Below are 24,709 nucleotides of genomic sequence, written 5' to 3' on the forward strand. Positions count from 1 at the left end.
ATGGGGTAGGGTGGGAGGTGGAAAGAAGGTGACCAGGTGTAGGAGCAGGTAAAATATCTGGGGCATGGGCTGCATGTCAGGTTGAAGGGCTGACAGTTGGACGGTAGAGGAACTGGTCCAGAGCCTCAGGAAGAACCAAGTACCATCCTGATCTCCCTGCATCTTCTAGAAGGTCAGTGCCTCCGCCCCAGACTCTCCCATTTCCGGAACTTGGAGCGCTGCATTTACAATCCATGAGCCTTACAGAAGCTTGTGACAGAGCTGAGTTTACACAGGCAGGCATTAAAAAAGAAAGCAGTGTGCTAAGGTAGCCGAGCTATCGGGAGGGGCCTGAGTGGGAGCTTCAAGGATCAAGATTGTCTAAAGCCACAGGGAAAATGTTCGAAAATTTACCTTTGCCATTGCCAGAAAGAACAATTTATGGCTTTGTTCTTTTCTTAAGCTCCCAATTTGGCTTCATACTATATCTTGTGTGAGCCTTTATTCCTGAATCTTGGCTGAACTCCTTAGGCTTAACCTATTGGCCTCAAAAATCTTGGGCAGTTGCATTGCCTGTCTACCTCCTCATTACCATAGTAATCGGGCATGTACTCCTATTTGGAATAAACGTTAGGAGTACCTCTCCGCTCAACGCCATTCATACAATCACAGATAACTATGCTAAAAATCCACGGCAGAAGAAATATCAAGAAGAGGCCATCCCAGCATTAAAAGATATTCCTATTAGTGAAGCAAACCAAATGTTCTTACTTGCAGTCAAAGAACTTTATGCCAAAACCTACATTGTATGTAGACTAATCCCAAGCATTTGTTATAAGCTTTTGACTGAATAATTTTGACCATAATTATTTTGACTCTCTCTCTTACTAATACCCGATACTGAAATATAAGAAAAAGCAAGTTGAACTTCTTAGATTAAGTTCCATTACTATAAATGTTCTCAAATATTAGTTATTAGTGGACGGGATAAATAAAATACTGCATTACCATTAACAAAAAAAAGCAAGCAAGCAGTGAACCAGTGAAGGGGAGGGGTGGGTGGGAACCCAGAACAAAAAGGGCGTGCACGAGAAGGAGCTAGCTGGGGAGTCCTAGGGTTAGTGACACGTGGAGCCCCAGAATGTTGGGGAAAACCAGACATTTAGAGATCAAATGCAGAGGAAAGAGCACTGGACTAGGGCCAGAAAATCTATGTTTGAATCTCATCTTTGAAGCAGATTTTAGACAAGTCATTTCCCACAATTTCTCCATCTGGAAAATAAGAGGGTTAGGCCAGAGCTTCAAATCCCTCCCAAGGTTGACACTGTAGAATTCCTGACTCCCCCAGCCCCCCCCCCCAGTCAAAAGCACCGGGTGTGAGTCTTTTTCTAGTCCTGTCTCCCCTCTGTGTGACTGAGCCAGCCTGGCCCTCCCCACTGGGCCCTTATTTGCACGTTACATTGAATTTGTGTGCTGGTGGGTCGAAGTGTCTGGTTTCTCCTGTTAGACGTGAGCCTCTGAAAGATGAAAAAGTGTCTGGAACTTCCAGCTCTTGGAGCCTCCACTACAGTGCTTTGCTGGCCTCCGAGGCTCTGTGAGGTCCCCAGGCAGGGATGCCTGTCCTGTCACGCGGCCTCCTCCGTGCTCCCGAAGCTGCCCTTGCAGGTCCCCTCCAGGTCCCGGGGCTGCCTGGCCCAAAGCAGAGAATGTCGGGAGCCCTCCACAACTGCACAGTAATCCTTCTGGAGTTGGAGGCCCCTCCACCCCAAGGAGCTGATGTTTCTTGATGAGGAGCTCTGGCCACACCAAGTAAGATGAAAAGCTGTCTTCCCAGTGGGGTGAATTCCCTCAGACCCAAAGCAGCTGCTCCTCAAAGTCTCCAAAAACAAAATTCCTCATGAATAAATATTAGGGAAGAAATGAGGTTTCCCAAGAACAGAAGCAGAGTTGAAGAAGTTGCTGAAAGAAGTTGGGATCTTTCATCTCACAAAATACGTCGCTTATGTGTCGCCCCAGACTCTCCTTGCCAACCCCCCTCCCACTCCACTGATCCAGAGCCACATCTTGCTTCTCCCTCACATAGAAACAGGCAGCACCTAGGAGATCATCTGCTCAGACTTTCCTTCAGAGGAAAAGAGAAACCACAAACAGCTGCCCCATGAGCCCTCCTGCCAAATTCCAGCTCAGACCGGGGATCTCAATGACCTCATCGGTATCTGAGCTGGAACTCACTTCTCCGGAGACAGAAGGGCTGCCAGGACCCCTGCAGTTTCCCTGGAAAAAGAAGAAGCAGCATGGTGGGTTCACATCTGTGCCTCCCTGGGCGAGGTGTGCCAAGACCTCCACCCAAGGGCTGAGCCACCACCTTGCCGGTTGGCAGCTTGGGGCACGTCCCTCCACGCCACCACCTCCACCCTGCCCCCTTCTAAAAGCCCCTTGCTCTTCTAGTCAAAAGAGATCCCAAGTTAGAGCCTCATTCTCTCTCTCCTCTGGATGCCAATAGAAATGCAAATATCCTCGGGAGAAAATGTGCTTCTGTGCTCAGGGATTTATCAGAATCTGTCCAGTTTTGCTGAAAGAGAAGGTATGAGAGAGCACGAGGACCCTGGCGAGGCAGTGGAGCAAAGGGGTCCAAAGGTTCAAAGCTCCTACAAGGGCAGCGCTGGAGGGGAAAGCTTCGAACTCACATAGAACAAACCCCTCACGCTGCAGGTAAGGAGACCAAGGCCCAGAGAAGGAGAACATCTTTCCCGGTGTCTCACAGCAAGTCTGGAGCAGAAGCTAGACCTCCAGTCTCCGGACTCAGCCCTGTGCCTGCTCCCAAGGCCTGCAATACAAAACTTGGCTGCTTCAAAGTTTTGCCAGAGCTGGCCCTTCCCCCATCTCTGCCTCTGTAACACTTGGTTCCACCAGGGGTGACCTCTTGCCCTCGGTGGTGAGCCCCTGCAAAGCAGCATGGGTGGGCAGAAAGGGGTTGGGGAGATTGGGGAATGGGGCAAAGATCTTCCTGAGGAAAGACTCTGAGAGAAGTCTGCATCTTACCTGCATGGAACTCTGTAAACCATGTTAAATCTTGGCTTAGAGTAGGGCTGTTGGCTAGTACTTCTCTTTCTGGCCCCAAATGCCCAAAGAAAAATAGTACTGCTGTCATCTTTGGATGCAAAGATTGACACACTAATCGATGATTCCTTGTCGGGACTCCTCCAATGACACATTCCTTTCCCCCTTACCTTATAGTTGTTTTTGTAGTGGAAAAAGAATGGGATCCTAGAATCAGGCCTGGGATATGTGGGTTAAACTTTAAAAAAAAAATTTTTTTAATTGTGGTAAAAGAGGTACATAACAAAATTCACCATCTTCATCTTTTTAATTTTTTTTAGAGAGAGAGGGAGCAGGAGAGGGGGGTTGGCAGGGAGGAGGGGCAGAGGGCAAGGGAAAGAGAGAATCCCAAGGAGGCTCCATGCTCAGCACGGAGCCCCACAGAGGCCCGATCTCAGGACCCTGAGATCACAACCTGAGCAGAAATCAAGAGTCAGACACTCAACTGACTTTGGCCCCCGGTGCCCCCATCTTCATCATTTTTAAAAAAGATTGATTTATGGGCACCTGGGTGGCTCAGTTGGTTAAGCGACTGCTTTTGGCTCAGGTCATGATCCTGGAGTCCCTGGATCGAGTCCCGCATCGGGCTCCCTGCTCGGCGGGGAGCCTGCTTCTCCCTCTGGCCCTCCCCCCTCTCATGTGCTCTCTCTCTCTCATTCTCTCTGTCTCAAATAAATAAATAAAATCTTTAAAAAAAAAAAAGATTGATTGATTTATTTGAAAGAGAGAGAGAGAACAGGGGGAGGGGCAGAGGGAGAGAGAGAATCCCAAGTAGACTCCCTACTGAGCGGGGAGCCCGACATTGTGCTCCATCCCAGGACCCCGAGATCAGGATCTGAGCCAACGCTCAAGAGTCGGACGCTCAACCGACTGAGCCACCCCAGCAGCCTCCCATCTTCATCATGCTTAAGTGTACAGGTCTGTAGTGTTAAGTACACGCACGTTGTTGTGCAACCAGCTCCAGAAGTCTTTTCATCATGAAAAACTGAAACTCTCTACCCATTAAACCACCGAACCCCAGTCTCCCCTCTCCAGCTCCTGGCAACCACCATTCTACTTTCTGTCTCTATGAATTTGACTACTCTGGGTATCTCATATAAGTGGAATGACACAGTATTTTTCTTTTTCTGACTGGCTTATTTCATTTAGTGTAATGTCCTTAAAGATTGTCCATGTTGTAGCCTGGGACATGTAGAATTTCCTTTTTAAGGCTGAGTGATATTCCACTGTATGGTTACACTACATTTTGTTTATTCATTTATCTGTTGACGGACAGGTAGGTTGCTTGCACCTTTTGGCAATTGTGAATCATGCTGCTGTGAACAAGGGTGTGCAAATGTCTCTTTGAGAACCTGCTTTCGATTCTCTTGGGTATACACCCAGAAGTGGAATTGCTGGTTCACATGGTAATTCTATTTTTAATTTTTTGAGTAACTGCAATATGGTTGGCTTAAACTTTTTGGGCCTTTAGTTTGAGTATTGTAAAGATCATGTACATAAAGCTCTTGGCTTGAGGTTTGATACATAGTAGGAATTTAAGAAATGTTTGTCCCCATGGACTCTTGAGAAAGAGTCTGTGTTTTATTTCTGTATTCCAAGCATATAGCATGGTGCCAAACATACAGTAGGTATTCAATATATGACTGTGAATGAATGAATAATGAATAAATGCATCCTTGTAACTCCTGGAGCATCTAGAGTAATTTCTACACATTGTAAGTGCTCAGGAAATGTTACTTGAATGAATGCATGTAGTATATCCTATAATGGAGCCCCTGGCTGACTCAGTCAGTAGAGTGTGAGAGTCTTGATCTTGGGGTTGTGAGTTCGAGCCCCACGTTGGCTGTAGAGAAGACTTAAAAAATAAAATGAAAAAAAAAAAAAAAGTCCTGTTTCATCGGCACATGAGGAAAGGAATCTGCTGACGTCTCCAAAGTTCCCGGCAGAAGAGTTCAGAAATAAGTATTTGGCTCACTGCCATTCATGCCAGTGCTGACGGGAGCTCCCACTTTCTGGGATCCCCCTTTGCCTTCACCCTTGGCAAGTGAATTCCATTGCGGAAAGTGGGTAAAGGTGGATCTGTCCCAGGGTACCTCCAGGCTACACCGGGCTTGCTAGGGTTTCTCTCTTCCTACCATATTCTTACAATATTTACTGTGAGCTCCAGGGCATATTGCAAAGCTGGGCTGTCCTTGTCCAATGCTGTGAGCCCAGGCAACTCAGAGAACTGCTTTTTTAAAATTTTTTTATTTTTAAGTAATCCCTACACCCCATGTGGGCCTGAATCCTCCCATATAATAGGGAAATAGTGCCTCTGGGTTGGGAGGCATCCTGTCTGAGAGGAAAGACACAATTCTTAAGCCCATGCTTGAGGAATTTAAAGTCTAAAGAAAATCACAGGAATATGATCTATTAAACCAATGTTTATCCATTTAACATGTATTTATTAAGCTCTTACTGTATGCCAGGTCCTATGTAAGGTTCCCATGACCCTGAGATCAAGAGTCACGTGCTCCACCAACTGGGCCAGCCAGGCACCCGGCCACCCAGAGCATCTTAATCCCCTGGCCTGAGTCCAAAAGCAATGACCAGGTCTCACCTCTCAGCAGCCTCTCCACTCTGAGGCTGCTTCCCTGACCCAGTAGGCTCACCTGCTCTTCCACTGGAACCCAAGCCTTTGTTTCTTCCCACGAGTTTGGCTTCTACTTTTCTAAGCACTTCCCAAATACACCCAACGTAACTACTCTAGGGACCTGCCAGTTCCCTAGAACCTCTTTATTCTGCTTTATAAAGTTATACTTTATAACTTTTCTGAAACGTCCTTTTCATTCCCAAGTATATTGGTCAAATCTTGTCCACAGAGGTGACTGGAAATAGGACCAAGGGGAAGAGAAACTCCCTCCCAGGTGCATAGATTGGGAACTCATTTAGGGCCTCCTTAGAACCTTACATAGGACCTGGCATACAGTAAGAGCTTAATAAATACATGTTAAATGGATAAACATTGGTTTAATAGATCATATTCCTGTGATTTTCTTTAGACTATAAATTCCCCAAGCATGGGCTTAAGAATTGTGTCTTTCCTCTCAGACAGGATGCCTCCCAACCCAGAGGCACTATTTCCCTATTATATGGGAGGATTCTAAGAGCAAATTCTTCCTACTTCCATGTTCTCTGAGCCCCAAAACTTCACCAAAGACCTAGCTTAATGATGACTTGGACCGGCGGGGTTTCTCAACCTCAGCTTTATTGACATTCTGGGCTAGATAATTCTTTGACGTGGGGGCTGCTGGTGCATTGTAGGATGCTTAGCAGCATGCCTGGCCTCTACCCACCAGACACCACTAGCGACCCCCTTCCCATTGTGACAACCAAAACTGTCTCCAAGCAATCCCAAATTATCTTCTGGGTTCTTCTGGCGGGGCGGGGCACAAAATCATTCCCGTTGGAGAACCACTGACCTAGACTGAGGCAGAAAAAAGAAGCAATTGCTCTGCTTTTTATTGCTTTGTGGGAATGGAAAATATTTTTCTAGTACAGGAAAAGTTGCATATTTATTAGATTAAGAACTGATGAGTAACGTCCTTCCAACCCCGGGGGCTTCTCAGAATCGAAACTGGGAGCACTCCAGGTGAGATCATTCCTGCCTGGGACAAAATTTCCATGTCAGGTCATTGGGGAACAGAATGGAGTGACAGAAGAAGGAAGTGGAAAAGTGTGAGGCCATGCCCCAGAAGTTACTAGAAATGGCAATTATTTTCCACTCCTCAGGACCTGCCAGGGCTCTAAACCTGGGGTCAAATACATACAGGCCCGCTCTGGATGGATCCTACCTACCTGTAGAAACTGGAGCCCAGGGCGCCTGGGTGGCTCAGTTGGTTAAGCGACTGCCTTCGGCTCAGGTCATGATCCTGGAGTCCCGGGATCGAGTCCCGCATCGGGCTCCCTGCTCGGCAGGGAGTCTGCTTCTCCCTCTCCCACTCCCCGTTTGTGTTCCCTCTCTCGCTGTGTCTTTCTCTGTCAAATAAATAAATAAAAAATCTTTAAAAAAAAAAAAAAAAAAAAGAAAAAAGAAACTGGAGCCCAGAGAGACTGAATGACTTTTCTGATGTTGCACAGCACATCAGAGAAAAAACAAACAAACAAACAAACAAAAACAGGACGCAAATTCCCTTTGAAGTTAGACATCTGAAAGCCAAAGGGACATGGTACACCCCAGCTGCCCAGGGCCTGTTCTCTCATCTGTCTTCATCTGACTTTGGAAGCACAGACGAGACCAGAGCGAGAGAAGTATTGACTGGTGATCTTCACTTGGGGGGTGGGGATGGCTGGGGGGTGACAAGACTGCTCACACCAGCAGTCGGGTTCCCGAGATGCTCTGGGTTGCTGGCTTCTGAGCCCACTATCTCACTTTCTTGTTGCTTCATGGAGATAAGCTATCAGCTTCTGCACAGGATCAACTGAGGAAGTCAGGAGGGAGGAGAGACCTTGGCAGCCAGCAGGAAAGGACTGGCAGCAAAAAAAAAAAAAAAAAAAAGCAAAGCATCCTGGGGCCAAAAGTGCTGACTGGACAGAAGGTTAAGGAGGGAAGAAGAGGGAGAGTCAAGGCAGAGGGTGAAAATTGGAAAGGGAAAAGCAGAGAAAGGCAGAAAGACCCCCAAAAAACTAAAATGACTCCGCAAACAGAACTCGAGCAGAGTTTTTCTCCTCTTTCTATTAAAACTGTAGATGTGCCATTTTAAACTGTGTTTTCCTCCTGTCTTGCCTTCCAAGAGTTAATGCAAACCAAGTACTCTTCAAACTTATTTGTGATCCCATAAAGAATCTAGTCTTCAAGAGTGATTTACTGTGTGACTTCAGGAAACTCATTCAACTGTTCTGAGGCTTTCGGCTCCCCTCTTAAAAAAAAAAAAATGCAGAGATTACCCCAGCCAGCTATAAGGAGAGGCCTCATGGTCGAACTCACGAGAAGTGCTAAAGAGCTGTTCTTTCATCTGGAACTACCTAGGGAGAGATTTTCTTACCATGAGCTTTTATATCCTCATTCATTTGAATTGGCGCTCTGGGAGCCAGGCCGAGAACAGGTATTTTTATCTTACTTTAATGGGTAAGCAGTGGTATAACTAGTAAAAAAAATGGATCTCTCCTTTGTCACACTTCTCTGCCTACTATATGGAAAAGGCCTGGACTTTCTTCTTTGAGCAGGATTCCCAGACTTGGCTGAGCAGACTGGATTTTGGGGTGCGGGAAATCCTGCTCTTTGGAGGGGAGAGGCACCCACAGACTGGCAGAGAGCCTGCTGGTATCATCAAAAAGCGTGAATCAGGAGCCTCTCTCTTGAACCCAGCTGCTCAGCCCACCGTTACGTGGGTCCATGGTACGGGCCGCTCAGTTTGAACGCTAGAACTAACACAGGGGACTACATTCCATAAGGCTCTGACAGAACAAGTCGCAGATGAGTTAGGAAGCCAAGTCAGGATGAAAAATTTCCAGGTCTGTGCTCTTCATGTGCAAGAAGAGTTACTCCCGCTTCTTGTCCTGTCTTATGGGCTCACTCTCCTAGTCACCTTCCTCAAGGCCTCCTCTCCCTTCCCATCCAACTGCTAGGTGGCAGCCCTTTATTTATACTCTTCTCTAAAGCCCTCATCCTCCAGGGGGCCTACTCAGATTACACCTGCTCTTGAGGAATCCTTCCTTTACTTTGTTATTAGATCCCCAAATTTGTCTACTAGAACAAGACCCTGCACACACAGAAAGACAGCAGTAAATTAGGGGTGAGTTATCTGTCTAGTGTAATGTGTGTGCTAGTGTGTAAGTTAACACCACATGGATGAAATCCAGAGCTGCCCCTGGGCGTGCACTGTTTTGGGCTCTTGAAAGTCCCATTTTCAGGGAACTGGTTTCTGAAGAGTGGAAGGGACTGTGACGCCCCTTGGTTGTTATTCCTCTTCTGTGTCAAACACAGCCCTGGCCCTAAGCACCCCCTCCTCAGGACAAAGGCCAAGTGGGAGAGGGTACCCCCAAGTGGATGAGGTCTTCATCCAGAACCACCCTGTGATACCACTGTCCCGGTTGCTGTTGAAGTGTCTGCCTCTCTGCTTTGAAGTCCAAGACTTCTAGAAGAGTCTCCAAAAGGCAGGAGGCCTCCCACATGCAAAAGAGGAAGGGAAGTTCCAAGTTCAAGTCCAGGAACAGGTATAGAGAGGAAAGGTCATCAAGCAAAAGGAGCATTTCCCTCCCTCAGGGAAGGGCACAAAATCACCAAAGAACAAAAAGAATTTCCTCCTTTCTCTACCTGCCAGATACCCAAGACACCCCCACTCCCCAGCCCCTCTGCCTTTCCTGACCTGATCAACCAGAAAGAGACAGTCCCTTGACCTTGCAGGAGCCCCCTGAGCCACTCTGGCTCAGGGGACGACAACCCAGGGAAGCTCCCGGGCCAGGGGTCCTCTCCCGCTCTTGCCGCGGCTGGCTGGGGGCAGCAGGTGCAGGCCCCCGGCAGGATGGAGATGGCGCCTCTGCTCTTGGCAAATTCTTTTCAGGGGCGCGCGCTGGTGGGAGCCTGAGTGAGCATGAGAGAGCGGGAGGAGAGAGACACGGGAGGGCGCGGGGGCGCCGGGGGGCGCCGGGGGGCGCCGGGGGGCGGCGGGCCGAGGCGGCGGGCTGCGGGGCTGGGTGCCGAGGCGCCGCTAGGGTGCAGCTGTGGGCTGAGCGGGCGCCGGGGCCGGGGCGGGGCCGGCCAGGAGAGGGGCGGGCGGCGGAGGCGAGGCCGTTGGGGTGTTGTGTTTCCACTGTCACTATAATTAGGCGGATTCTGTGTTTATTTAGGCTGAGAGCTGTAAGATAAATGACAGCTTCGAAGATGCTTTTCAGCACTTCATAAATCACCCACCGGCCCGGGCAGTTGGCTTCTGCCACGTCTGGGGTCGTCCTCGCGCCCTGCGCCCACCCCCACCCTCAGGGAAGAGGGCACACCCCCCCCACCCCAGGACCCCTGCGCTCCCGGCACAAAGGGCAGGAGAGCCAAGCGAAAGGGGTGCCTGTCCTTCCCAAAGCTCGCAGCGCCCAGCGCCCCGGAACAGGCCGGCAGCCGTGGGGAAGGCGGGCAGGAGGGCAGCCTCCTCCTGAGGTGGTCCCTGCGGCTGCGGCTGCGTGGGGCTCGGGTTGACAGGCAAGCTTGCCCTCCTCTGGGAGAATATGGTCTCTAATCGGCTCTAATTCAGGCTCTCTTCCCTGTGCCTGGCTGACACATCTGGAGATTTACAAGAGACATTTGAGAAGTATTTATAGCACAGTGGACTTTTCTTCCCCCTCCTATGACTGAGCCGCTCTTGGGGGCTCCGGGTGGAAGGTTCCACGTCCTTTCCCATGGGAGAGCACATTCTTGGAGAGGGGTTGTGGACAGCAGGCCCTCTCCCATCAGGACCTTGGAACTCCCTGGCCATGAGGAAGGGCAAAGAACAGGATGGTGACCCACCCCGCCTAGCCAGGCCTGGGTCAGGTCTGTCCCCTCGGCAGGGAGAAGGAGCAGGATGTGGGGTGTGGAACATCGGGCCTATGGGGCTTTGACTACAAGCAGGCAAGCAGCCCGCGGAGGTGATAAACCCAACAGAGACGTGAACATGGTCTGAACCAGACACCTTTCCATGCAGAGGTTTCAAATCAAAACAGACACTGCAGAGTCTCAGGTCAGGTATCAGAGCCAGTGGTATGGACCCTTCTCCTGGTTTGGGAGCCTGGATTGGGAGAAATTGGCCTTGGAAACAAATAGCAGGCCAACCTTCAGAAGGCAGTAAGCCACAATAGTCTTCTGAGGCCCATGCTGCCAAGCCTAGGTCAGTCCTGGTTTGGGGAGGTCCAACCAAGCCAGCAAGGAGACAAAGGGATCCCTGGCTCCAGACATCAAGGTACTGCTGAAGGAAAGAGGGGTGCCACACCACTGCCCAGTCCCCTGGCATAGTCGTCCCCCCATAAGGGGTCTGCATTCCACCAGAGAACCAGCTGCCCATGTGGAGCACTGCACCACAAGGAAAACGAGCAGAGAGAGCAGACATGGTGGTTCAAGTGCCCAACTCAGGAGCTCTGAATAGATGTGCTAGTGTGTGTAACCCTGCGATCTCCATCAGAGTGGCATTCCTCTATTCACTTACCTGGTATGGGTTAGCCGCTATCTCTGAGCCACTGTGCTAGGTGTTGGGCATAAAAAGATGAAAGACACACCCTTTCACTTATATTCTAGTGGGAGAGACAAGCATAAAAACAAATCATTACAATTGGCTATTATGGTGATGAGTACAAAGTAAGATGGCGCCTGGCACCTACTTGCCAAGAGTGATTCCTTTCTCAGCAAGGGTCCTCAGTGCTCCATAGGAGGGTATTGCTTAAACCTGGGTAGAGCTCTGAAAACACTACAGAGTGATGATTGGGAGCGTGGACTCTGCTGTGGGACATACTGAGTCTGAATTCGAAGTCCAAGATGGGGCTTAAACACACAACCCTGAGATGGTCACATGCTCTACCGACTAAGCCAGTCAGGTGCCCCAAGTCTGAATGCCAATTCTGGCACTTACCAACTGTATGATCTTGGGCAAGTTGTTTAACTTCCCCTTACCTCGTCTATAAAATGGGGAGAAGAAGAAGAAGAACTATGATTATTACTGGGCTTACCTCACAGGGTTATCATGACGATGAAGTGAGAGAATGCATACAAAACTGCCTGGAACCCCCATTGTCAAGCATCAAAACATCAAATTTAAGTATGTGGAATTTGAATATTTTCTGCCCAACTTGGTCTTCATTACCCCATTGTCAAGCGCCAAACTGCCTGGAACATAGTAAGTGCTCAATAAATGTTAGCAATGGGAAGAGAAAGAGACACAATGAGAGAGAGAGGGAAGGAAGGAGGTTGAGAGAGACCGAGAGAAAAAGAAAGGCTCTGTGCGTGTTTCTGCAGGAAGGAAATCGAAGAAAATGCTCAGGTCCCTTGAATAAGAGGGAAGTACTTTTTGTGTAGCCCCTGTTACCCTCTCCATAGTTTCTCAGCATTTTCTGGTGAATTGGGAGGCTTTGGTTCTCATCCCAGCTCTTCCATTAGCTGCTAATATGTTCTTTCTCAGTCTCTGCGCTTCAACTCCTCCTTTGTGAAAAGAAGCAGGCGAGCTTCCTTCTACAATCTTCATTTCTGACATTTTATGGTTCCGTTCAAGAATGCACACAAAAAATGAACATTAGTATGTACATAGATAATTTTACAGATCAGTTGCAAGACTGTATTGTTGCAATGGTTTCTAAGCAATTCTCTATCACTGATAAATGTCTTTTGTGGCGCTGAAAATGATGATATATTATCCACTGTCCTCAGTCCCGACAAACATCCTTGCGACACTGTCAACAGCATAACAACCACAGTGAGGCTGTGGCAATGTCAAGGTTGAAAAGGTCAAATTTCCAAACCCGGGACCATTTTGGAAGTTTACACCAGGTTCAGGCTACTCAGAAGAACTTAGATCTGGTTTTTCTGAGACCTGATCTCTCTGGTTCATCTCTATCCTTTCAACTGCCCTTGTTCATCCAATTTAATCAACTATCCTGGGTATTTCCCATTTGCTGGAAAACTTGGCTTAAGTTAAAAACAAAATGACTCCTTCCCTTAAGATGTTCATTTTTCTTTGAGGGGAAATACATGCAAGCATATCAAATAAATGCAATAACATGCTGTAAATGTGGTGACAGAAGTCTAAGTAAGTGACAACTAGGGATGGCGAAGAGGAAATGGTCGATTTTCTCCCGTGCCTACCTACACAGCCTCCTACGCGTTCATACTTGTTGGACGAGTGAATCAACCAGCAAAGAGCCTGGAGTAGAAGATCGCATGGGGGGGGCGGGGGGAGGGAATAGCAGGAAGGGAAAGAAATCTACCTGCCCATCACCAGTGCCACGAGACCAACAAACCAACTAAATTAAAGCAAGTAGGAATGGGGTTACACATCTCTGAGAACAACCGTGTGGCGTCAGGAATAGAGGCGCCCCGAAGCTAGTACTTTCTTTCTTTCTGATCCAACTCTTAGAAAATCCCCAGGCTACAGATTTCCTGGCCAAAACAAGTGGAGCAGCACTGGGGCAAAGGGAAAACTTTCTTCCACCCACACCGGAAGAGCTGAATCCCTGCCTCCCTGCCAGTTCTGGGGAAGCAACTGGGTCCTCTAGCTGACTGCTAAAGTAGTTGGATGAGGATGAAGCCAGTCTCTCTAATCTTCATATGATCAAAGGCCACACTGCATCTTGTTGCATCTGGGGCCCAGTCTGTAGCTTAGAGTCTGATGCACACAAAGGTAGACAGTGTTACAGGTTTATCTATCTTATGGCTCACAGATTTCAGCAGATACCAAGAGGGCTGGATGAGAACATGTGGGTTAAGCAGCACAACCAGCCCTACCCAGGTGGATGAACCCCCAAATATGTGGCCAGCTCACCGAGGGTAAGGATTGACAGCTTCCTTGTAAAAGACAGTATATTCCTTTCATGTATAGTTTGGTGTAAAATACTGAAATGCATAGAACAACGGAATAGCTGTCACATTTACTAATGAGATCTGTCTTTATAGCCCAGATCTTCGGAAAACTTCTTACAGAACAATAATTCAGCCCTCCTCCGAGCTTTGCTTCATTTCTGCTCTCTTGGGGGAAGCAAGCAAAGAAAACTAGACATTTCCCACTCAGCACTATGGCAGCTTAGCAGCACTGAAATCCTCTGTCTGGTTAACATGAGGCTTTTCCCATTATCAACAATCTCAGAGGACGCCTCAAACTTCAGCCAACGTTTACAGGCAGATCCCAGTTACTGTCACCCAGTAATATCTTTCTGCTGACCCCTGGCTTCAAACTTGGCTCAGTCCGTGCTCTTGACTTTTCCCACACTCGGTGCTTCCAGTCAAAGAAAATGCAGCCGAGCCTGTTTCCTAGTGTAAGCATGTAAATACCACACTCATCAACTCCTGGCTTGGGCCCTACTCAGGAGACAGACATAGAGAATGGAATTTGTTTTTAAAATCTGCCTTTCAGGTTAAGAAGATGGTGTCCCTAATTCTTGTCAGGAGGACGCGTAATTTCAATGTTTCTCCAGGACCAGAGAGAGGGGCCACGAAAACCCACAGCACTCCTTCACCAATGCACCTTGGTAATCAGCGGCCGAGAGCTCTCGCTAATGCTAGGTAATTCTATTTGGCTCAACAAACATTTGTTGAGTGCCTCCTAAATGCCAGGCACCATGACAGGTGCTGGCAATTATCGCTAACACCCTGCACTTGTGAAGCAGTTGGCCAGGGTTAGAGATGCTGTTAGATGGCTGGGGGATAAAGGACAGAAGGGACAACCGAGCTCATCATCACAACGCTCTGTCCCTCGGAGAGCGTCTTACACGTGAGAGAAACAGAAGCACAAAGAGGTCAAGTCTCCGGATAACTCATTTGCATTGAGTCAGCTGCTCGTCTCTCCTCCTGAATCACAGCGTAGTAGACAGAGCTGGGGATCTGGAGTCCAAAGATCTGGGTTCAAATTCCAAATCCTCCATGCAGTTGTGTGAGTCTCAGTTTCCACCGATAAAATGGAAATAAGAATACTCGCCCTTCTTCATAAGTAGAAGAGATAATGCAAGACAGACCAGTGCTTCTTCAACTTCAACGTGCATGTGAATCACCTGGGGGCCTTGTTAAATTGCAGACTCGGAGTCAGATGTGGGTTGGTCTGAGCTACTTGCGTTTCTAACAAGCTCCCTGGTGATGGTGCGGAGCCTGGTCCATGAATCACACTTTGAGTAGAAGACTATGGGCTGTTTACTAGACACACGAAAAGGATGGTGATACCAATGAGCATCGCCATCTAAGTAAACATCAAGAACTCGAGCCATACTAAGTGATTAGAAATGTGTTAAGGCAGCCACGTTTGGGGCAATAGAAGGAATTTATGGCATGGCTTTGCTTACTTCGGTGGAACGATTAGAGAATAATACCAACCCATCCAAATCGGCAGCTAGGTTAGAAAAGAAAAAATGGAATTCTCCTATCTCCTTCAGTTAAAAACACTTGCCCTGGATGTAAAACACTGAGATAAAAATCAGAAGGTCCTTGATCCTGCTAGATCATATCCTGCACATTGTAACTATCTCCTGCCAAATTTCTATGGAATCCTAAAGCTGTTGGAACAGATATGCTTGAGGTTAGGCATCTCGTATCCTCCCCAGCCCTGGGCTTGGGCCTTATCCTAGTGCCTGAAGACCACCTTGAGGTCATTTCTACCTGCTTCTGATCACTGACATTACCCCAGATGAGAAACATAGATCTGTTTTTCCAATGCCTTCAGAAAAAGCTTCTGCATTTCCCTAATAAGAATGACCACATGCTCACACCCTTAGGAATATTAATATTTAGTTAATATTTGTATATCTCTTATGGGCTCATGGAGTAATCTGAGTGGTGTGCAACCTGGAAGAGAAGCATCTGCTTGTCCCAATGACCTACAAAGAGATGATCCATTTCTTAGAATGTGCCTGGCCAGGTCTCCAAGGGCCAAAACAAAGCATAAAGTTGAGGGAATTATTGAGATAAATAGGAGGGGAAATACTATAATGCAATATTCTTGGTGGGAGGCTGGAGTCCCGGATTGTCGTCTTATCTTTGCCTCTTCTCTACTGATCTGGGATGGGGCTTCCAACATCTATTAACAGAATTTACCTGCTCGTAATGTACATACCTCTTCGGTGGTTAGAAAGGACTTACGAATCAAAGGAGATATGAAGGGGAAAAAGAGTAGTAAAAAGCAAGAAAGCAAAACATAGAAATTTATTTTCTCACAACTCTGGAGGCTAGAAGTCCAAGATTAAGGTGTCATCAGGGTTGGTGTCCTCTGAGGCCTCTCTCCTTGGCTTGTGGATGGCCATCATCTTGTGTCTTCACATGGTCTCCCCCCCGGTGCGTGTCGTGCGTGAATCGGTGTCCTAATCTCTTCATATAAGGACGCTAGCCATATTGGATTAGGACCCATCCTAATGGCCTCAGTTTACCTGAATTACCTCTTTAGAGGTCATATCTACAGGGGTGCCTGGCTGGCTCAGTCAGTAGAGCATGCAACCCTTGATCTGGGGGTTCTGAGTTCAAGCCCCACATTGGGGGTAGAACTTACTTAAAATAAATTAAAAAAAAAAAAACAGATCTGCAAATACAGTCACACTCTGAGGTACTGGGGAATATGTTTTTTCAAGTTAACCTTCCCCCAGTGGTTTTTACCTATATTTTTCAGACAGTTGCTGGTTTCCTGCTTCTCTTTGGGTTTGAGAGTGGGGTTCAGTTGGAGCTAAGGGGAATCAAACAAGGTTCTCATTGGAGTTCCTTCCCGAACTTCCCGGGAGAGCAACAGGCCCCGGGGTCCCAGGTCCAGCTCCAAACTTGCTGCTGATGCACAGCAGAGCGGCTCTCCTGGAGAAGGGAGGGCGGGAGGAGTAAGTGGCGACAGTTTATCTGAAGCTGGCGCTGGGTTCATTAAGAGGCCTGGTGCAGTTTATCTGCCTCTTGTCCACAAGACTCAGCTGCTTCGAACGCAGAGTCCAGGCCCTGTCACCATCCCCGCCCTGGCGGCGTCAGGTTGGAAGAGTGTGAAACAGTGTGTCCCCTCCCCCCACCCCAGTCTCCCCTTGTCTCCAACTGTCTGTCCTCAAGGGGTCAGATAGGAGCTGCAGTTGCAGAAATGAAGCTTGAAGGCCTCTGTCAATGCTTTCTACCCCTCAGACAGTTGACTTGGCTGCTGCAATACAGGCCCAGACCTCAGCGGAAGGACGCGGAGAGAGAAGAGGCACGGGCTTACCTTCATCAAAGCCACCTTGCCTGGAATGTAGGTGACACTTGTTTTAAGTAGTCCCATTTGTCCTTGTCCTTGCCACATTTTGATGATGGGGAAAGGGAGAAACTTCTCTGTTGCAGGAGAAGAGGCCCAGGGTTTGGAAGCCCCTTTCTGAATGTCCCACAGCAACTCTGTGGTAGGATAAAAAATGGAACATAGACCTCCTGAGCCCTGGACCAGCCTTTCCTGAGACTGAGGCCCTGGCCACACCTGTTGTTCTTTCAATGCAGGGGAGAGTGGTGGCTTGTCCAAACAGCTCAAAACATCTGTCCCAGGAGGGAGGAGACAGTGCATTATTCAATGAGTTGGAGTAGATGCCAACACCTGAGATTATTAACTTCTTGCTCGATCCAGAGAGTATCCCCACTGGATCTACTATTAGAATTCATTTTCAGAGTGCCTGAGTGGCTCAGGTCATGATCCCAGGGTCCTGGGATCGAGCCCTGCATCGGGCTCCCTCTTCCATGGGAAGTCTGTTTCTCCCTCTCCCACTCCCCCTGCTTGTGTTCCCTCTCTCACTGCGTCTCTCATTGTCAAATAAATAAAATCTTAAAAAAAAAAAAAAAAAAGAATTCATTTTCAAAGGGTTATTGACTTTTTCCAGGAAGGTGGAAGGCAGCAAGCGGATTTATCCAAGTCAAAAGGAAGCAGTTGTTTTCAAGGAAATCTGTGGCAGCAAAACACCCGAAGTCGTCAGGGCCTGCAGTCTCCTGACCCCTCTCCAAACGCATCTTCCTGGAGGGAAGACCTCCACAGATACCCTGTGCTATCTGCTTCTCCTAACTGCCCCCCTGGATTTGCTTCCTCACTCCAGGTTCGAGGACCAGGGTGTCACCAGGCAAAACCAGGCACCCACTTTCCTCAACACTCATCAGCGGCCACGGATCTCTGTGCCCCAGACTCGGTCACCCACCCTGTGTCTCTCCACTACAGCCTGGTCCTTAAAGGCTTGGGGCCCCAGAGCCAAGCTATCCTGTGTTTAATCTCAGCTCTTCTTACTGGCTGTATACTTAATCGCTCTAAGCCCCTATTTCCTCATCTGTTAAACGGATATAATAAGAGTATTTACTTCTTGGGATTAAATGAGATCAAGAGCTTAGCACAGGGCTTGGGCGCATGGTAAGCACCCCATAAACGTTAGTTATTATCTTCAGGGACTTTTAGGGAGGGGGCTTCCACGCTCTCCACACCCACGTCTATCCTTCCCGATTGCTATGTCTGTCCCACTGGGCCTTTCTCTACTTTGTCCCTGTCCTTCATAAAACACGATCGTCTTTAATGCCCTTCGCCTAGTAGATGCTCTTTGTCTCTTACTCCCATGAAGGCAAAAAGGGCAGCCGGGTTATTGGGCTACCTGTTTCCCAAATCTGTAAATAGAGAAAGAGCGCGATGCCCCGCCCACCAGAAAGCTGGATCAAGGCCACTTGACCTGCCATATAAACCCTCCGCAGCCTCTGCCCCATCCCAGCCCTGCCGCCCCCAGCCTGGAGCGGGGGGACTTCGGTGATGCATGTAGGCTTCCAAGTGCTCTCCCCAGCCCCTCAGCAAGCTGCTTATCAGGGACTGAAAGGCCAGTCCAAGCAGCCTTGGGCCCGAGCTTGCCATGACAGCAGGACCTGCCTGAGAAGAGAGGCTGAGATAAATGAAGGATCCTTCATCCCCGTCAGCGTGGGCCAGACAGAAACCAGGTGCAAGGCAGTGAGCCTTCATCTTTTGTAAACAACCTTCCATCGCCCACTGCAGCCGCTTGAGCCTGAGACGGGGATTAGAAGCACAGCTTCTGCAGGCCTGGGGCCTCTCAGCTGGACAGCAAGTTAAAGGGCGCACAAGATAACTCGCTGCTGGGAAAGATGCTTGAGGAAACACAGCCATTCGTCAACAGGGGGTTTGCCTGACCTGGCAGGAGAGAATCTGATATCTAAACAGTCCCTGCATCCCTGAAGCTCTGAACGTTCTCCAGCTAAATACTTGATATCACACCAGATAATAGCCCAAGGCTCTTCCCCGGCTGGTTGGAGAAGGCCCTGTGAGAGAGGAGGGAGGCCTTGCCAAGCACTGGGTTTGGCTGAAATCAGGCAGGACTTGAGGTGGAAGCATCCCAGTGAAGCTGGTTTTGGTGTCCTTTAACCTGGGCCAGTCCAGTTAGGGGTCAAATGTTGGTCTTCTGTGAATCCGTGAAGAGACCTGGCACCTAAATTTTGAAGGCCTTCGTCCCCTCCCCACCGCGCTCTCCCTGCCTCCCCACTTCTTTGGCAGAAGCTCCACTGAAAAAGCGGAAAAAAATTAACTGTGACCCCCGTGCTCAGTCCGTCCACCTGCGATGACAAAACAAAGTTAAGTGCTTGAATCCCGAAGGGAGGTGAGGACAGACAGGCCCGGCTAAACGGAAGAGTGTCTCTGTTTACGAGTCCTATTTTTCCAACAGTGGGGAAGAGAAGGTCTCCAACCCTGTGTTCAGAGTTTCTTGTAAGACAATGAGAACGAAAACATGTTTCAAATAGTACTGCTTCCGTGGGGCGCCTGGGGGGCTCAGTCGGTCAAGTCTGCCTTTGGTGCAGGTCATGATCTCAGGGTCCTGGGATCGAGCCCTGCATCAGGCTCCCTTGCTCAGTGGCAAGTCTGCTTCTCCCTCTCCCTCTGCAGCCTCTCCCTACCCCCGCCCAACTCATGCTCGTGCTCTCTGTGTCTCTCAAATAAATAAATAACTAAAATCCTTAAAAAAAATAACAAAGAAAATTTCAAACATATACATAAATGACAGAATAGAATAGCCTCTTACATGCCCAACAATACCCAGTTTCAACAACTATCAATCAAGGCCAACCTTATATCGTCCATACCTCCCTACGCAGGTATAGTCTGTTGTAAGCTAGCAATTTTGGCCACAAGTCTGGGTTATTTTTTAATAGGAGGAGGAACATGGGATTTGGAGCCTGAAAACTTGTTCCACTCTTCATTAGCTGTAGGATCGTAGGCGGGTCACTTAATTCATTTGACTCTTGGATTCTTCACCTATAAAATGATGAAAATAATACTTGCCATACACACTTCACACAGAGCTCTTGTGGAAATGAGATGTCTCGAAAGGGCCTTGTAAAAGGAAGTACTCTGCCAGCACAGCTTGTTAATGCCCCGCCTCTCACCCGTGCGTGGCACCCATATGCTCTCAACAAACATTCATCGAGGCTGTTGCTAAGTGCTACGTCATATGCCAAAGAAAAACCTGTTCTTCGATCTTGGGCTGTGTCCCCGAGCCCAGCTGGTCCCATCGCAAATGCTGTCCCTAAGGCACCTAGGCCAGACAGAATGGATTACTCGGGGTGTCTCAGCCCCACCCTCGGAGAATCCCCTCAGTACGCACATCCTGTTGGACCAAGAGTCACTGCTCATACCGCGTGTCCTTGCTCAGTGTCAAGGCCTGCAAAATGTCAAACCGTGTCAAGTCTCCAGGGCTGTATCTCCGTGAAGGTTCAGAGTGAGAATTACAGAGACAGTGGGACCTCAAAGTTAAGACCTCAAAATTACATTTTGAAAAAAAAAAAAAGAAGAAGAAGCTGTCAAGGACATAACCCAAATCACCCTTTCAAAAGTTATTTGGAGATAGGTCTCACATCCAGGATTTAAAGGTGTGAGCAGAGACCAGAGGGGGATGCCTGACCCAAAGGTTGGCCCTAAAACTAATTTGGCTGCAGCTGGAGAAGATGCTATTTCTCTCTTGTTTTTCTTCCCTTAGAAAGAAGAGAATTCAAGATTTCATCCTTGCCCCAACCCCTGCCTCCTGGTGGCCCATGAAAACAATATTTTCCTGCTCAGCAGGGCAAAACCTCTTATTTCCAGTTGTCCTTTTCCCACCTCCTAGCGCCACACTGAAGTCCTCGCTGTAGACAGATTTCTCCAGCAAGTTATTTTCTCACCACTGAGCCCCGGCTGTTTTGCATCCCTGGAGCACGTCAGGGCCAGAGCAGAAATGAAAGGACCGACGCAGTGTCAGCTGCACTGGGGCCCAGGTCACTGGTGATCAAATTTTTTAATGAACATGGAGGCCAGGGACTTGAAAGGAAGGTCGGGGTTCACTGAAAGGCGAGCACAATATGCGTCTGGTTTATTAAATCCTGAACGTGCAGGCATCGATGTCCTCCCAACACCCATTACTCCCAGGAGCTCGGCGCTGCCCTGAGCAATCAGGGCCCCTGATCTCCTGAAAGCCTCTGACTCCATACTGTCAGAGAAGCCTGAAGGACACTTGACAATAGGGACATGTCCCAGGAGTCAGCATCTTGAAGAGATATCTGCACTCCCATGTTCATCGCAGCATTATTCACAGTAGTCAAGAAATGGAAACAATTCAAGTGTCCATCGGTAGATACGGGATAAAGATGTGGTTTGTACACGCGATGGAATATTACTCAGCCATTCAAAAGAATGAGATCTTGCCATTTGCAACGACAGGGATGGATCTTAAGGGTATTATGTTAAGTGAAATAGAGAAGAACAGGTGCCATATGATTTCACTCATATGTAGAATCTAAAAAACAAAAACAGAAATAGAATCATAAATACAAAGAAGAAATTGGTAGTTGCCAGAAGGGAGGGGGGTGGAGGATGGGCACAATAGGTGAGGGGAATTAAAAGGTATAAACGTCCAGTTATTAAATGAAGACGTCATGGGGATGAAAAGTACAGCATAAGAAATATAGTCAATAATATTGTAAGAGCATTGTTTGGTGACAGATGGTAACCACACTTTTCATGGTGAGCATAATGTATAGAACTGTCAGATCACTATGCTCTACACCTGGAGCTAATATAACGTTGTACATCAACTGTACTTTAATTAAAAAAATAGTAGGGGCACCTGGGTGGCTCAATCGTTGAGCGTCTGCCTTCGGCTCAGGTCACGATCCCAGAGTCCTGGGATCGAGCCCTACATCGGGCTCCCTGCTCAGCGGGAAGCCTGCTTCTCCCTCTCCCACTCCCCCTGCTTGTGTTCCCTCTCTCGCTGTGTCTCTCTCTCTGTCAAATAAATAAATCTTAAAAAAAAAAAGACTTATAAAAAAAATAGTAAATTAAAAAAAATTTTTTTATACATATTGCAGTAGTATTCAGCTATAAAAAAAGAAAGAAATCATGCCATTTGCAATCACATGGGTGAAGCTGGAGGACATAATGCTAAGTGAAATAAGCCAGACACAGGAAGACCCATATTGTAAGATCTCACTTGTATGGGGAATCTAAAAAAGTTGAATTCAGGGCGCCTGGGTGGCTCAGTTGGTTAAGCGACTGCCTTCGGCTCAGGTCGTGATCCTGGAGTCCCGGGATCGAGTCCCACATCGGGCTCCCTGCTCAGCAGGGAGTCTGCTTCTCCCTCTGACCCTCCCCCCTCTCATGCTCTCTCTCTCTATCTCATTCTCTCTCTCAAATAAATAAAAATAAAATCTTTAAAAAAAATATAGGGGAAAGCCTCCTAACTCCCACAGAGTGGAGGAAGTGACAACTGGACTGAGTTTAAGAGGATGCAGAGGAGTCATCCAGACAAAGGAAAGTAGGGAGGGCGTTCTAGGCGGGGATGAAACCATGCCTGAAAAGCCATGAAGTTTAATAGAGATGGAGGTAAGCTATTTTGAATTCAAAAAGGTCACTGCTGCATCGAAGGACACAATCAGCAAGAGGGAAAAGGCAACCCATGGAATGGAAGAAAAGACTTACAAATCATATATCTGATGAGGAGTTACATATCCAGAATATGTAAAGACCTCCTACAACTCAACAACAACAGAAAAAAAACAACCCTATTAAAAATGGCCAAAGGACTTGAATAGACATTTCCCCAGAGAACATATACAAATGACCAATGAGCACATGAAAAGATGCTTAACATCACTAATCATTAGGGAAATATAAATCAAAACCATAATGAGGGCACCTGGGCGGCTCAGGGCTCAGTCAGTTAAGCGTCTGCCTTTGGCTTAGTCATGATCTCAGGGTCCTGGGATCGATCCGGCTCCCCGCTCAGCGGGGAGTCCTCTTCTCCCTCTCACTCTCCCTCTGTGCTCTCCCTGTCTCTCTCTCAAATAAATAAATAAATAAATAATTCTTTTTTAAAAATAGAGTTATCATATAATCCAGCAATTCCACTTCTGTGTATATGCCCAAAAGAATTGAAAGCAGGGTCTCAAAGAGATATCTCTCTTTTTTTTTTTTAAAGATTTTATTTATTTATTTGACAGAGAGAGACACAGTGAGAGAGGGAGCACAAGCAGGGGGAGTGGGAGAGGGAGAAGCAGGCTCCCCACTGAGCAGGGAGCCCGTTGTGGGACTCAATCCCAGGACCCTGAGATCATGACCTGAGCCGAAGGCAGACGTTTAACGACGCTTAACAACTGAGCCACCCAGGCGCCCCCCATCTTAATCATTTTTAAGTGTACAGTTCACTAACGTTAAGTACATTCACATATGCAACCAACTCCAGAATTCTTTTCATCTTGAAAAACTGAAACTCTATACCTATTAAACAACCTCTTTCCATTCCCTCCTGTCCCCAGCCCCTGACAACCACATTCTGTCTCTATGGATTTGACTACTCTGTGTACCTCATATTAAGTGGAATCATATAGTATTTGTCTTTTTATGATTGGCTCATTTCACTTAGCAAATGAACTCAAGGTTTATCCATGTTGCAGCATGGGAAATGTAAAATTTCCTTCCTTTTTAAGGCTGGGTAATAGTCCAACCCGCATCGGGCTCCCTGCTTGGCAAGAAGCCTGCTTCTCCCTCTCCCACTCCCCCTGCTTGCGTTCCCTCTCTCGCTGTGTCTCTCTCTGTCAAATAAATAAAATCTTTAAAAAAAATGATTAAGATGGTAGACTTATGTGTACTTTACCATAATTTTTTTAAGGCATTGGAAAATTTGATATGCACTGGATGTTATTGTTAATTTTTTAGGTATGATAACATTCCTGTGGTTATATAGAACAGTGTCTTTATTTTCAGGAAATGCACACTGAAAAATATAAGGGTGAAGTACAACCTATTTTGAATGCACGGATGAAAGGATGGATGCATAAATAGAGAGTTACATAAAGCCAACCTGGCAAAATGTTAACAGCTGAATTGAGGTGGTAGATGTAGTGCTCATTGTACTGCTCTTTCAATGTTTTCTTAATATGTGAAAGTTTTCATAATAAAAATTTGGAAAAAATGTTTAAATCATTGTATGGACCCAGCTGGAGAAAATACTCTCAAGCCTCCATACATGCAAAAATAATTAGATTTTTCCAGATGAGTTAACTCTGGTGTGACTGCCAAAAAAAAAAAAAAAATCCAACAAAGCAAAAAATAACCATTAGCTGTATTAACAGAAATATGGCATTTGTGGACAAGCTATTTACCCTCTGTGAGTCTTGGGTTCCATAGGATGTCAAATGAGAATTACATTAATCCCTTTCGTCTTTGGGTTGTGACAAGAATTAGATGAGACCATGTATGTAAAAGGCTTGAAACAGAAGCCAATATTCAGTAAGTTCTCCCTAAGCGGGTGGTGGGAGCAGAAGCATGAGGAAAATGTTACAGTCTTTTTTTTTTTTAATATTTTATTTATTTATTTGACAGAGAGAGAGACAGCGAGAGAGGGAACACAAGCAGGGGGAGTGGGACAGGGAGAAGCAGGCTTCCCGCTGAGCAGGGAGCCCGATGCGGGGCTCGATCCCAGGACCCTGGGATCATGACCTGAGCCGAAGGCAGAC

The 24,709-nt window shown here is 47.5% G+C and overlaps 1 protein-coding gene and 1 pseudogene across 1 annotated transcript in view; both read left to right on the top strand.

Moving 5' to 3' along the window:
* The first annotated feature begins 377 nt into the window (after positions 1-377).
* On the top strand, positions 378-2,448 carry LOC102731277 (phosphatidylinositol N-acetylglucosaminyltransferase subunit P pseudogene; annotated as a pseudogene).
* Positions 2,449-2,828: 380 nt separating this feature from the next.
* Positions 2,829-24,709, top strand: part of CALCOCO2 (calcium binding and coiled-coil domain 2) — a 286,509-nt gene continuing 264,628 nt past the window's right edge. The window contains exon 1 of the mRNA XM_081805154.1: positions 2,829-2,832. The gene's annotated coding sequence lies outside the window, so the exon portion shown is untranslated. The remainder of the gene's footprint in view (positions 2,833-24,709) is intronic.

Source organism: Leptonychotes weddellii, chromosome 15 (assembly GCF_054177405.1).
Source record: "Leptonychotes weddellii isolate Sample4059 chromosome 15, ASM5417740v2, whole genome shotgun sequence".
In the NCBI taxonomy this organism is placed as follows: Eukaryota; Metazoa; Chordata; class Mammalia; order Carnivora; family Phocidae; genus Leptonychotes; species Leptonychotes weddellii.